Source organism: Mycteria americana, chromosome 7 (genome assembly GCF_035582795.1).
Source record: "Mycteria americana isolate JAX WOST 10 ecotype Jacksonville Zoo and Gardens chromosome 7, USCA_MyAme_1.0, whole genome shotgun sequence".
Classification (NCBI taxonomy): Eukaryota; Metazoa; Chordata; class Aves; order Ciconiiformes; family Ciconiidae; genus Mycteria; species Mycteria americana.
Genome location: NC_134371.1, coordinates 1,670,208 through 1,685,019, shown reverse-complemented (window position 1 = coordinate 1,685,019; position 14,812 = coordinate 1,670,208). Strand labels below are relative to the sequence as shown.

Here is a 14,812-nt window from a genome sequence, read left to right as displayed (position 1 = left end):
TAAAGGCATCCCACTGACTGATTTTTACTTCTAGTTATTTAGAGAACTTATCTGCATTAATGAACACCAGGTAAAAGCTTCTTTATGTGCTAATTGCAAGCAAAGCAAAAGTATAAGAATAATTTAAGCAGATATAAGCCTAGGTATTATGGTTTTCTTACATTCCTCTTAGTGCTTCTGTGATCCCCTCTACTCTGCCTACTAAAGCTTAGATGCAACAGAAGGCTGAAGTTGTGTTGACTGATCCTGGTCTAGGTGGCACAGGGAGTTAATGCATTAGCTTTTCTTTTTGGGATGTGTGTGTTAAAAATCGCCTCGTGGCTTAGTCGGTTCTCAGCGTAGCCTCTACAGAAAACGTAGCACGTCACAAGAATACTTCTTGGGGTTTTTTTAGCAACCGTACTGTGTAGATGAGCTACCCCCAGGCACGGTAAAAGCAAGCCGCACCGGTAAGGACGACGACGAAGTGCCACGGGGCATCACGCCAGTCAGCCCCCCGCGTGGGCCGACCTCCCCCGCCGCACCGGCCACGGCGGGGGACGGCGCCCAGGCTGCCGGGCGCTCGGCGGCACAGGCTGGCTACGCGCGAACCGGCCCCCGCGCCGCTGGGTGGCGCCGCGGGCCAGGCGGGCCGGGGCCGCCCTGCGCGGGGAGGGGCGGAGGGGCCGGGGCCGCCGCGGGCTGCTGCCGGCCGGGCCGCGCGGGGAGGGCGCTCGGCTCCCGCCGCAGCCGCAGAGCGCCGGGCGGGCTAGCCCCGCCGTGCCGGCGCGGGCTGCCGAGGCGTCCCGCGGGCTCCCCGCGGGCTCGGGGCGCTGCGCGGGGAGGCGCGACCCCGCGGCCGAGCCCGGCCCGGCCCGCAGCCCTGCCCGTCCCGCAGCCCGCCCCGACGGCACGCCGCCCCGAGACCCAGCCTCCCGGTGCCCGGAGCACGCACGCCGGGGAGGCTGCTAACTTAGGGAGGGTCAGAACTTCCCGCAGGACGGCTGGGGCAGGGAAGCTGCGCGGGGACCCGTCCGTCCGCCCCGCCGCCGCCGTGCCCGCCCCGCTCCCGCCGGCGCCCCCGTCCCCGTACTCACCGGCTGGCGCTCGGAGGGGTCCGGCCCCGGGGTCGCCACACACATCCCCGAGCAGCGCCGGGCGGAGGCGGCGCGGGGCGCCCCGAGCCGGCGGGGCAGCGCCCGCGGGTCCCGGGGGAAGGCGGCGCGCAGGCTAGGCTGGCGGGGCGCCGGGCGGCCGCCGGTGGGGCTCAGCGCCCGGCCCGCCCGCGGGCAGCGGCAGGGGCGCGGGGCGCCGGCATCGCCGGGACATCAAAGCCCGGGGCGCTCCCTGCTCCCTGCGCCGGCTGCTCGCCGCTGCCGCCGCGGAGCAAAGCTGCTGGCAGTCAAAGGAGCCCTTGTCTGCGGGCTGCCGGACGAGCAGTTCTCCGGGTGACCTGAAGGCTTCTTCCTCTTTGCGATCATAAAAATGTGATGGGGCAGGAAACAAACAAACAAGCCCCCCCGCTCCGACAGCGACAAGCCGCGCTCTTCACCTCGCAAAGCTTCCCCGAGCGCTGAGGTAGAGGAGGGAGAAGGAGCTGCCTCCTGAGACGGGCGGTGCAGATGAGCCTTACGTCCGACGGAGCTGCCCCGTTCCCGACTCGGGGCCGCAGGCGCGGGAGGCCACCTCTGCCTGCCGCGCTCGGCGGAGGAGGGCTGGAAGGCACCGCGGCCGCACGCACAGTGACAGCTGAGCCGGGGTGCGAGAGCAGCCTGCGCCTTCCCTCTTTCTCCGGCTTTTCATTTCTTTCCAGTCCGTCCAGAGAAGGAAGGAGATAATGCACAGGGAGGGCTAGCGGCTGCACGTCTGCAATGCTTGGTGCCTGTTTCCATGCAGACTCATTGCCTTTGTCAGATTAACGCAGTCACATACCCTCTGCAAGATCCTGTATCCTCATTCACCGAGTGATTTCTTCTCAGGAGGGAGGCAGCTGTGAGTTCTTGCACGGAGAGGCAGCTCCGAGCTCTGTCATAAGATTTCGCAGCCAACCAAATATCCAAAGATACTTGTTTCATCCTCACTAAGTTTCATTTTCATTAAGTTCCATTTTTACTACAAAATTAGCAAACATCAGAAGAAGCAATATGAGTTGCCGTAATTCCTCTCGCTGAAATCAGATCTCACACTCGCTTCTGTTGCCTTCCTAAAAGCACCTTTATTACCTCTGAGGCAGCAATAGCAGCTGAAATTTCTGAAATCTTTTATTACCAGCTACACACACTAAACTCTGCTGCTTGAGAGAGGCAACCTTCCTCCTCTCTAAGAAAGGTGGAAACTGAATACTGACTTCTTTATGGAACTGCACAGCAAATGATCTGCAGAGCAGATGCAGTGAAGAGGGGAGGCTGATGGCTGATAAGGTATTAACGGAGTGTTAGCTGTAAAAATGAAGCACTTCTGCCAAATGAGCATCTGAAGAAGTAACAAGAACAAACAAGGGTTTATTCACCAAAGAGAAAGGCAATGGAAATTCCAAAAATAGGCAAGAAAAACATTTCAAAAAGTCTAGAGAACAAAAATACTGCATTTTCTTACAGGTAGGAGTGAGGACAATGCTGATTATATCCTTTCCAGAATCAGTGTTCAAATTAATATAAATATCTCACTTTCAACCTTGCCTGCATTGATTCTTGCACAGTTCCATTCCGGTTCCTAGAACAAGCCATCTGCTCCTGCGGGTCAGTCCTGGCGTTACCTGGTGCTTTAAAGTCACCCCGACACAAGTAACAGAAAATCTCACCAAGCAACATAAGAATAGAGGAGTTGTTAAAAATACAGGTGATTTTGTAACTAGATGCCCATTATACAGCCTTAACTACAAGAAAGATTGAAAAGTAGAGGTTGATGTGTGTGAACAGACTGAAGTCAAATGGCAAAAAAGGACATGTTTCGAAAATTTTAGGTGAACCAAAAAAGTGTAACAGCCTAATTCACCACAAAGAGAGAGAAAAGGGAGAAACTTGCCTGGAAATCTGTAAATAGTCCAAAGAGGACTAATGTGCCTGACAGGCAGTGTGAGAATTTCCACCCTTGTAGAACCTTGTGCTTGGAAAGAGGGATTAGACATTTGTATACACGCGGGCTACAAGAGGTGTGATCTGTGAGTCAAACACCGCGATTCGTGTTTGGGCCTTACTTAGGGAAAACTCCTGTCAAGTCCATAGTGTAATATCCTGCCTAAGAATAAGCAAAGACCTGTTACCGACGCTCCCGTGGACAATCAGAAAAGCAAGGTTTGTAGCAGGAGACAATACATCGTATTAGGCCTATGCTATAGCCGAAACACCCTTCGGTGAGCACAGCCCCGCCGCTGCCGCAGGACAGCTGTCCTGCCGCCCACCGCTCACAGCTCTCTGCCAGTGCGGGCTGCTTCCTCAGCCCACGGGAAAGGGTGTGAGGGAGGCACGCTGCTGTCCTCCTGCCACCCACCCCAGCGTGCCTCAGCCGAACAGGGGCCTTTCAGTAGGTGACATGCACATCAAGTTCCTTCTTTCACTGACTTTCTAGCTCTGCGTATGAACAACTTCTGCAAATGCCTAGCTGAGATCAATAGTGTATTTGCTCTATGCCCTATAATACCCTTTTATGCCCCTTTTTTTGCCCTTTTATGCCCTATAATTTTAGGGATAATAAGAGCTATAGCTGCATTCTATTAATGGAGATGCCCTACACATTGCTAAGGTGGACACCCAATGCCAAGATGAACCAAAAAGCAGATTACAGCTTGTATTGATTCCTGTCAAACGCTAAGTATTTGCTTTCCTCTTACGCAACTTCATCTTTCTAGTACGGTAGTTTCACAAAGCTGAGATAAGAAACAAAAGAGCAAGCCAACAACAGAAAGTTCACCCCAGAATTGAAAAAATAATGAAGCCTTCACATTTAGAGATTAGAATAAGTAGTTTGTCCTTATAACCTTCCTGAGTTGTCTTATGCTCAAGTAATCTTACTGCTTTCAGTGAAAAAGACAGCAGGAATAAGAGTTTGCAGGTTCACCCTTTAGGGGCAAGTTTAACGGGACCTGGCCCTACAGCTGACAATTCTCTGGACTTCTGATGGACAACCACCAGGTTGAAACAAATACATGGTAAATTTATAGAACAAAATAAAACTCAGCATACGATTTAGGGAGTCAGGTAATGAAAAAAAAAGTTAATGAAAGAGCACACTGTCATGAAATCGGTGTCCTTGAAAAATAACGGTTTCTGCTCAACACTAATTTGAGAGGAGATAGTAGTACTGTTTCTTAAAAATCAGTGGCTAGGGAAGTATGCTTCTCCAAAAACTATGCCCGCAGGTAGTTCAGAACAACATACAAAAATGGATGCACTGTCCAGCCTTCAGAAAAACAAACTGCGTCACAACAGCGCAACTTGAATTCTTCATCAAGTGAAGAACAGCCAATAACCCATTCAATATTGCTTTCTCCAGTTGGTCCAAACTGACAACAGTAAGACCTTATTCTCAATATGACCTCTGGATGACATTTAGGAAATTAGGACTCATTTACACTGCTATGAAACAACGCTGATGATACTTGTATTTCCTTTTGGGAAAGCTCACTTTTCCAAAGTAACAAAGTCAACGTTCAAGAAACGAACAGCTGCCAACATTAATGCTGCCTGTGTGATTTTGACTGCCCATCTTAGCCCTGCTGAGCTCTTCTCCCTGTCAAGCCTATGTCATAGGCAGAAGAAGAAAATAGAAAATCTGCCTTCCCTCCTTGGCCCTGCGGCGTGTTCAATGGAGTTGAACTGTGAGAGAACTTAGATGCTAAAGTCTAACACCCTGAGTGTTTACTCATTTGGTGGTTTGGTTTTTTTTTTCCTCAGTAGGTTTATAATGAATCCAAGTCTGGGTAATTTCTCATTCAGGAAAGTAAACAGCCTACGTCTCAAAGTATTTGCTTCAGTGCCTAAATTATTCAGGTCTAATTGTATTGTATTACAAAGCTTTGCCTTTGTTAGTCGACAGGCTTTGTAGTGGAACTGATTTGCAGGTGTTTGCAAGCCTGATAAAATGCTTGGCTGAAAAGCTGGGGGGTTTTTTGTTGGTTTTTTTTTTTTTTTTCTTCTGTCTTTGAGCTTGCCTAAGAGCCACACACAATGCTTCAGTTAAGGCAGGCTAACAGGCTTTTTGGGGTCCTGAATTTCTCTGCAGCCATACTGGCAATAATAGCTGTAATTGTTACTGGGAAAATAACAGGTGGAAGAAACGGGTAAAAATTGAAGTGAGGTAAAACTGCATGTCACATATGTAGACAGCATAGAAGTTGTTAATAATGTAAACACAGAAGCAAAAGGCAAGAGACAGAATTTGGATGAATTAATTACAAGGTTTCTTGCGCAGTGCAAATATGACTATGCAAAGCTTAGTCACACTTTTCCAGTTAACTTTAAAACCACAGCATTGCAAAAAAATGAGCATAAGCACAGAGAGGCCTTTACTCCAGCAACAACTGGAGCAGAAACTACTAGGGACATGCAAAATGTAAGGAGTCAACACCCCACCACGTTTCCAAGCAGCTGTCTGCACTTGGGCTCCGAAGCAGGGCTGCCCCGCAGGTGAACCTCCCCACGGCCTCGCCCCAGGCGGCCTTTGGCCCTCTCTCACCCGCTTGCATGCCAAAACAAGGAGCGGTTCTCGCACCGGAGCTAGGGGCTCAGCCTCATAGGTGGGGAACCATGTAATTCTGCTGTCCAGCTGCGTGTTCAGTGAGAATAAGCGGACTGTGGCTCTGCAGCCCTGAGGAGATGCCACCACCCGCCTCAGCTCCCGCCGCGCCCGGAACCTTCTGGAAGGCGCGGGACAGAGTGGGGCCGCCAGGGGGCGCCCGTGGCGGGGAGGGCGTGCGCGGCGGCTGAGATGGCGGCTGAGGCTGAAGCGGGCTTTGTGCAGCCGGGGAGCGGGCCGGGCACTCGCAGCGAACGCGGTAATTGTTGTGCCTGTTGTGAATTCCACCGCTTTGGAGGAGTGCCCCTGTTCCGGTGTGACTTGAGGCTCCGGTGAGGGGGCGGGGGCCTGCGGCCCATCCCTCAGCAGACCGGCGGCCCGGCGGGGGCCCGGCCCGGCGCGGGTGCAGCCAGAGCCCTGCGCTGCCTCAGGGAGCCCTTCGTGTGAGCTCCTGTAGGGCTGTGGCGGGTGGTGCCTCACTAGTCATCGATAGTCGTTGCAGCATTGCTGCTGTGAGCAAGACCGTCAACCATATGTCTCCATTTGTGCTTTTTCCTGACAACGTAGTTCATGTTTAAGTGTACATATTTATCTTTTGGAGAAGGTAGATGCGTGTATCATCTTGAAAGCCTAAACTTTGCTTGTGTTTTATTAGCATTGTCATCATCTTTATTATTCTTAGGCCTCAGGGCTGGTAATTTCCTATTTGCTTTTATTGCAGAGCTTGACATTGCCCAAGAGCCTTGTGTTTGGGGAAGTGGAGCGATGTGCCAGGAAAGGGGCCTGTGCAGTGGCAGTCAGATGATAATATGGGATGTGTTTTGGGGTTGCTTTTTTACAGGAAATGCCAGAGAGTCAGTAGCAGTTACTCACCAAAGAGTGAACTGTGGGCAGGGAGATACGTGGGGACCATGAATGTGGAGAATATTTTGAATTAGGAACTTGTAAAGCATGTGCTTGCTCTGTGTTTCTCCAGGCTAAATGATAGCAGCTGGATCCTACTAAATAATGAGATTAAGGCTAAGAATACGTTGGACTGCGGCACTGTTTGAAGCTGAATCGTAATACCTGGTGTGCCTGTACAAGATAATTAAAGTTACCGAGAAATAAAGGAGCACAGGTTTTTGGATCCATTCGGTAGTTTACAGATGACTCGGCCATCCAGGAATTATTTGACCAGCTTTACTCAGCTCTGTGGAGGACTTACGACTAGAAGCCACGGAGTGAGCTTATGAAAGGGCCTATCCTGTTGTTGACGGAGGGTACGTGAATTCGAGCAGATTTGTGGAAATAGTTACTTTTACTGAAATACAAAACAGAGGGCTATTTTGGATTCCTCCAAGGTTTAAGCTGAGTGTGTTGTATAGTCCCCAGAGGCACTGGTGTTGGTAAAAACACTAATGCAAGGAGTAAAACTGGATCCATGTCCCTCAGAGTGCTTGTCCTGTCTCTCTTTTATTTTGTGTTTCTGACTTCTATGTCACGTGAGCAAGGGTACAATAGATATTGTGGTAATGCGATAACCAGTCATTGCAAATTTCAATTCTTAGTATTAATAGTTCAGAAATTGGAGATAGAAGCTAGATGTTCTCTGGAGGTCATGGTAGCATTAATCAAGTGTAGGTTAAAAGTCATGCCTTGCCGAACTTCTCTGGAAAAAAGAGTCTCTGAGATGATCCATTAAAGAGCACCCAGAGACTTAGGAATGGAATGGAGAAAGAGATGACAAAAGTCAAGCAGCTGTGTACTATCACCTGACTTGTCAAATGCTTTGCCTCGTAGCCCCAGATCTGGAGCAGCCTCTAGATGTCCCAGGCAACTTGCTCTAGGAAAAATATGCCTCGCTTTCCCTGCACAGTGCGACAGGCTTCAGCCATGGTGCCAGGAAGGTGGCATGACGTGCATGAAAGTTCTGGAAGTATTGCTGTCCATCCAAAGTCCTCTCTCCAAGCCCTGATACCACTTCATAAAGGTGTATGCCTGCTGAAATGTCCCTGTTGTGATAACTGTGGTCACAGAGTTATTACAAGTACTGGCTTGGCACTGGCTGAAACTGTTCTGTCTCAGAACCAAGGTATAAAGCTGTGGCTAAATATGCTGATGGGTGAAGAAAACTTACCCATGGTACTTAAGAAAGATGGACTAATTTTTTTCATAGTAACAGAACAGGTTCTGAGAGTGGTCTGAAGTTACTGGGCAATAATTAGCCTTGCTAATTTATTTCTAACACTTGGTGTTAGAAATTTTGAGTGATACTGTGTGAAGTCTTATGTGAGCTCTTCTGATGTTGAATGCTTGAATATAGCATTCCTGAGAAGCTGATGACTGCTGCGCACCGTACAGTGTAAATGCTCTTTCAGAACTGAGTGTGCCAACTTGCACTCAGAAGAGCTCTCGTATGAGTTGCCTCTTCAAGGTCCACTTTTCTTCTAGCGTGATAGTTAACCAGATGTGTTTGGAAACCAAATATTTCAGTAGACTCGCAGCTGTTGCTGAGTTCATAGAGCCACAATACCTTTGAAAAAACACGGGCCTCTGCTTACTCTGGAGGCTCATAATGAATGTCTTCAATACTTAACCAAAGATATGGGGAGTATCTCCTCCTAGGTCTCTTAGTGTGAAAATTAAAAGTACAGCAAAGAAGCAAGAGAAGAAATATTAACTCTTTCAGTGGATTAAAGTGATTAGACTTCTTTTGCATTTATATGCCTGCCTTCCATATCTTTACCTCACGTGCACAAATCTAAGCATCCTGTCCAACAAGACTTTGGATTGTTGTTCAGAATAGCAAACAAATTATTTATTAACTAAATACAAATAGTAGGGCATAGCAGTGCTGCGTGGGAGTTATGTATAAGGTAGCATTCTGCCGAAATACTGCACACCCGCATTGTCTATTGACCACATTAGATTGTTGATAGATGAGGAGACCTTTATCAGGAGAGACAAACTCTTTGAAGAACAGATCCTAAAGTATGTTTTCTCAGTAGGCTGGAAAAATGTCAAGACCGATACAGCCACTAATCAGGTTATACCGTGCTGAAGAGTGTGATTCTTTTCATTATCATATTCTGTTAAAACAACGAGCCATTGACGTACTGCAAGCCTCGTAAACATGCTAAACACTGAAGGCCATGTTTGCTGTGAGTGTTGAGTACAGTTACAATCAAGAAGATTATTAAGGCTGGAAGGTATTCAAAATTAAAGGAAAGAAACAGCTAAGTTTAGGATGACAGATTAAAAATATTCCTAAGTAATGTCTAGGTCACTGGAAAACAATCAGCCACAACTTAACAGTAAGTAATACCACCTTGCCTGGCATAGTGGCAAATCAATAGTCACATTTTCCTATTCTTTCTTGCTGCTTGCACCCTAGATCAGAGTTTCTTTTCGCTATCCAAATGACGTAAGCAAATAGTCTGCAAGAAAAATAAGTTCTTTTTCTGTGTCACAGATTAGCTGGCTCCATGTCCCTGGACAATGAGATAATTTGAACAAAGTCCATGACTTAAATGTCTCTTTTTGGTCTTTTCTTAATCCTGAATGGCAAAGTACAAGACTTGCATAATGTAAGTACTGTATAGAAAAAGCAGAGAAAAAAAGCCCTGACTCTGGACTGTCAGAACACACTATTCCAAACCATCCTTCTTAGGTGTCATCAAATAGTAGATCTGGGAGAGAAAAATAATAGTTTTTCCTCATATTTTATATTAGTTTACCTTAACATATGCAAGGGCAAAGCTGCTGTGTGTGTGAATCTGAAAATGGGAAAATAAATCTCTATTGATTATCTCAGTAAGGACTTGTCCTGCCTTCACTTGAGCCTGTGGCAAAGCTTCTAGTAACTTTAACAATGAGAGCAAGACCTAGGATGTCTTTCTGCCCTGAGAAATTGGGCCATTTAGTTAGGTGCTTGTGCGTGGTATTTAGCTGCATAAAGCACAGCTGCAGATGTCTGAGCATATGTAAAATTAAGCATGTGTAATAAAAGCAAATACCCGCTCTACATTCAGCTTAAAAGGCATCATCACGCCTCTGCCGGGCGGAGTTCTACGGTGATACCTACTCACTTGCAGGGACTGGCTGTGGCCCCTGCTTGAACAGCAGAGACAGGGCTGGTCCCATACCTTTGTTACCTAGAGAGGTGGCATGGCATCAACATCTCTTCTTAGTTTACTTACACTTGGCTAAGGGATAGCTTATACAATGCAAGCAGTATTCTTCTTTCCCCTTTAGCTGAAAGTCTTCTCCTTTATCTCAGTGTTCTTTCTCTTACTGCTTAGTCTTTTTCGATTGCCACTTACTTTTCTCATGTTTTTAGTTTGCCTACTGTCTGACCCTGTTTTCACTTTATTTTCCTATTGGCTTTGCCTTTTTTTACTCTTCTCGGTTTCACTGAAGCTATTAGTTTAAGGCAGATCAAATAATTTCAGGGTTAAAGCAGACCCTTGAACTCAGTGTTTAATGGATTTGTAATTAGGCCATGTATCCCTGTGAGAACGGACAGTCTGGGAATGTGCCAGGATTTATAGGGGGATTTAGTAGCCTACTAAGAGTTTCCAGACCTATTAAATTCCTTAAGAAGTTTTAAAGACACAACCTATTTAGGCAGGGAAAGATTGTGAACTAGGGTGTCTCTACACATAAAACTGAGAGACGAGAAGTAGAGAAATGCTTATTTTGCAGAGAACAAGGAAAAGTTTCAAAGATTTTATAGTTTCAAGTGCAGAAATAGATTTTCAAAATTACCTTGGTAACACATGGCTGGCTTAAACCATATGGTGTCTGTTTTCTCTGAGAATTTATATTTGCATGTTTCATGAGACATGAATTTTAATAAAATACACATTAACCAGACACTATATATGCATCATACTGGAGGTATATATGACTACTGCTACTTTCTGATCTTTGACAACATAATTGTATTTAAAAAAATCATGAAGTATTTGCTTTCCTCCATCCTACCTATTTGCCATTTATAAGGTTCAACGGCATTAAATCTTTCTGTATCTTTTGGGGAGATCAGATAGTGTCTGTCAAATGCCAGGTTATTTTATGATGAAGTCCTAGTTTATTCTTACTCATAATGGAGAACAAGTATGAACTGCTGTTGTTCACTTTCCAGAGAGGAAGGGCAAAATACATATAACCTAAAAATACTTCCTTCCCGCTACTCCACATCTCAGTGCTTTGGATTAAGCTTTTATCTTGGACAGGGGGGAGGGTAAGGGAAAGGAAAGGCAGAAAACAAATGGTCAGTTTTCTCATAGTAGCACAAACCTGCTAGTTTTTCTTCCAGGTTAAAGATACCCAAAGCATAATTAGCTGCCTTCTCTTTGTTCAGTGACTACCCTGTAAGAAGACCACACAGCAATAAGAATGAGTCAGTTTACCTGTACAGCAAAGTGAGTGTAGAACTTTCTTTAAATTTGACCTGTTCAGACCTATTTTTGGATTAGCAGTGGGTTTGACTTGTGAAATGTGGCTCTTGGCTCAAATTTCTTTTAACTCTAATGTATATCGGCATCTCTCAGACTAGTTTGGGTCCATACCCTTATCTCCTGACTGCAGCAATTGGAATGCACTTGTTGATGTTAAGTCGGTTCATTCCTGTGGAATGTTCAGGTCTTGCAGCTACAGTGAGTTTAAGTCTTGTTTAAATACAAGACTATAAATTCAGCTGTTTCTGTAACTACTATCTCTATTACATCCCCTGTTACTTGACTGATGGCATCCTCAGTACTAAAACCACCTGTTTCTAAAAATGCTGACTGTTGTGAGTAGTGGGATAAACAGAAAAATGCTGGAATCTGCCTTGTGCCTAATAGCTTGGGTTTTATCTATATAAAGAGGTACAGTGAACTTTTATTCTCTTACTTACATGACCTCAGAGTAGCTCTGTCACCTGCGGGTAAAGTAATGCCATTGCGGTCTTTGGCATTACACTGGATTTATACCACTGATCGTCCAACTTAACAGCATAGAGTTTGGCCTTCTTTAAACGATAGCAGCAGGAGTTGAGAGTTCATTATGTCATGCTGTGAGTTCTTAAAATATAACCAAAACTATCAATCTGAAGAGTTTCTGGAAAACAAATTTGCAGTTTAAACATCAAGCACAAACTGTCCCTTCCTCTTTCTTCACTGAATTAGCTTTTGAAAGGCCAAGAGCTGCTGCAGAGATAACAAGGACTGAAGAATTTGCAGCAGGTGGTACCAACTGTGCAAGTACAACTCCCAGCCAAAATAATCTGACACCCAGCTGTGGAGAAGCCTGTGGGACCAGAGAGTGACTCAGGCGGAAGTGAGAAGAGAGAATCTGGCTGAAGCACTAAGGCCGTTCCAGAAGTGTGTTATTATTCTCTCTCATTCAGTGAGATAACCCCAGGGAATGCCATGTTAAAATGAAAAAAGACTGCTGGTTTGTTGACCAGTTGAATATATTCCCTTGCTATCCAAAAAGAAATGTCGAACAGCAAATACGAAGTGCTGTATCTGATGGTGAAGGATGCCCGGTATAGCATGAGTGAAACTAGTGGGTTGATAATGGAAGCATGGCTCTCAGTGCTGGACCGTGACAAGGCCCTGGTAACTCCAGTGAGACTTGTAACTGTATTGAAGGAGTTCAGGGGAAGTCTTGAGTCCAGTTCTGCCACAGCCCCTGCTTTGCAGTTGCAGTGTGAGGTTGGTAGATGGAATCACTCCAAGCCAGGAGATGCACACACACACACACACACGCACACAGAAAGTTGTGCAAATGCTTTTGCATTATTCTGGGGGCTGCCACAGGCTGACAGTGCAGACATGGAGAAATAGCTTAACTGGTTTAGGTCTCTGTTTCTTCACTGATGGTGGTGATGTATCTGCCTTTACTAAGCAGAGGTCCTATGGACAGAAAAAACTAAACATGAATAAGAGCAAATTCTGACAGTTATTTTTATAGGGGATAATAGTACTTACCTAGTTTGGGTGCATGGCAATTCTTGCTTCCTTCTCACCGTGCGTGAAGATCTAGAAAATACACTTGTTTAAATTTCTTTGTGTGAAAATTGTGACATCCATTCTTCATCTCTGAGGACTGGAAATTGTAGTATTTATTTTGTGAAAATTCTTATGAAATACAATAATGTGTTGATGTAATTTCCGCATGTTTTCATAGGCCTTTAAGTTTTTCTTGGTTTAGACTATTATTATAATTACGATTTGACCTTCACTCCAGCAAGTCTTCCTCTGAAAAATATTCAGAAGTGCTCAGAACTAACATAATTCTTTTCCTTATTTTCATACTTTAAAGAAGTATTTCTGTCAAAGCTGTTCTTGATTTATGTGAGTGAATGGTGCAAAGTAATGGTTATAAAATAATGCAGGTCCTCACTAAGTGCATGGCTAGCTTGTTTCACTTTGTTTCTCCTTATTCTGTGTGTACGGCTTTACAGCATTCTGAATGCTTCTACAGTTTGAAAAAGAGTTTTCTCTAGCTAGTCTTCCCTCCTTTTATTTGGTAGAGGGATGGTGTATCTCTCCAGCACTCCATTCTTTCTGTAGGTGATCCCAGCCACGCACAAACGTTGAAAGGCTCTCCTAGTAGAAATCCACATTTGCCCTTTGGGAAGGTCCTATGCAACCTTTCCCAAGCAGCAAAGGAAGGATAGCTCATTTGTGAATTTGTTCACAATGGAACTTACAGCATTGTTAGTGGTAATAAAACCAGGGGGAAGACTGTAGCGGGTAAGAGCCGTGTTAGTCTTCCAACATAGGCAGTACACTTGTCTGGTGCTTATTTGGTTTTTTTGGTACCCAGTACCGTAAAATGCATCTTTCACTTGAACAACATAGTTCAGGCTTCTTGTTTAACAGAGCAGTACCTCTGAGTTGTTACGCTTCTGTTTCTGTCTCAACTTGTCAGGCTATGTATTGTACTTAAGGTGTGTTTAGCTTAGTGAGAGAACAAAAATTCATTTACAGCATCTCTGTGTTCATCTGACCTTGACCATCCTCAGAACCTAGTGCAGTGTGTTCCTGGTGGGTATTTACACTGAGTTAGCCTTGCCCTATGCATTTTTTAATTTCAAATGTAGCATGAAGAAACTTCTTTTTACATTGTGAGATTTCAGCTGTTTCCATTTAGTGTTTATTTCTTCACAGAGAGGTTTCTTCTACCTTATATTTTATTCAAGCTTTTCTTGACAGTTTTAGGTAAATGTTGTATTTGCTTATGCATCATTTACAGCTGGTACTTTATGTTTGGGAAGATCAGTACAAACTATGCGATATGCTGTGTGACACTATTAATGATTTTTCACTGACTGGATGCTTTAATGTTTATAAGTTACATTTGTTTCCACCTGAGACAAAAATTATTTGTCCTCAGCACACATTATTGCCCTGATTATTAACTTTTGGTTACAGATAGGAATTTGCTTTTACTATGTAAATAATACTCTCTTCTGATAAAGATGGCTGAGCAAAATTAAAATTCACAAGAATGTAAATGTTTATTCCCACTTTTTCCCAGGTTTTATCTGCCATATGCTCTGAAATGCGACTGAAACACTCTACTATATCTTGGATAGCTTGATGTTAGATATCTTGGATGATCATCTTAGTTGGTATGGGATGGTAGTGATAAAGAAAAGGTATTTTGCCTTTTATCTTATGTGTGGGTTTTGCGTTTTTTTTAGGCTTTGTCTGATGTGAGTATTGGTTTCTTAAGAAGCTGACTGTTAAAGATAGTTGCTTCTGCTGGGATGATAAATGAAAACATACTGTATCTTTTATAAGATCAACTAGGTAGAATGAGATTAAAATTTGAAGTGTGTGTAAGACAAGATTTAAATGTGTGCTAATGTGATCTATTTTGTTTGGTTTTGTTTGTTTGGTTTTTGGGTTGTTTTTTTTTTTTTTCTGATGAGCTTGTACTTGCTGGAGAAACCTTGCTAGTGTTCAGATAAATGTTAAAACATTCTATAATGGTGACATTTGCTGCAGCTTCTCTATTGTCAGCATATTTAAAGCTGGGAAGACTCATGATTTTTGACAGGTGTAGCAAAATCATTGCTGATACAGTCATCTTAATATTTCAGTTACGTGGAGATTAA

At 44.9% G+C, this 14,812-nt stretch overlaps 1 protein-coding gene across 2 annotated transcripts in view; it reads right to left on the bottom strand.

Annotated features, from left to right (window-relative positions):
* The window catches only part of MME (membrane metalloendopeptidase), a 53,539-nt gene extending 51,859 nt beyond the window's left edge, over positions 1–1,680 (bottom strand). For both annotated transcript variants that reach the window (XM_075506748.1, XM_075506749.1), the window contains exon 1: positions 1,077–1,680. The gene's annotated coding sequence lies outside the window, so the exon portion shown is untranslated. The remainder of the gene's footprint in view (positions 1–1,076) is intronic.
* Between the last annotated feature and the right edge of the window lie 13,132 nt (positions 1,681–14,812).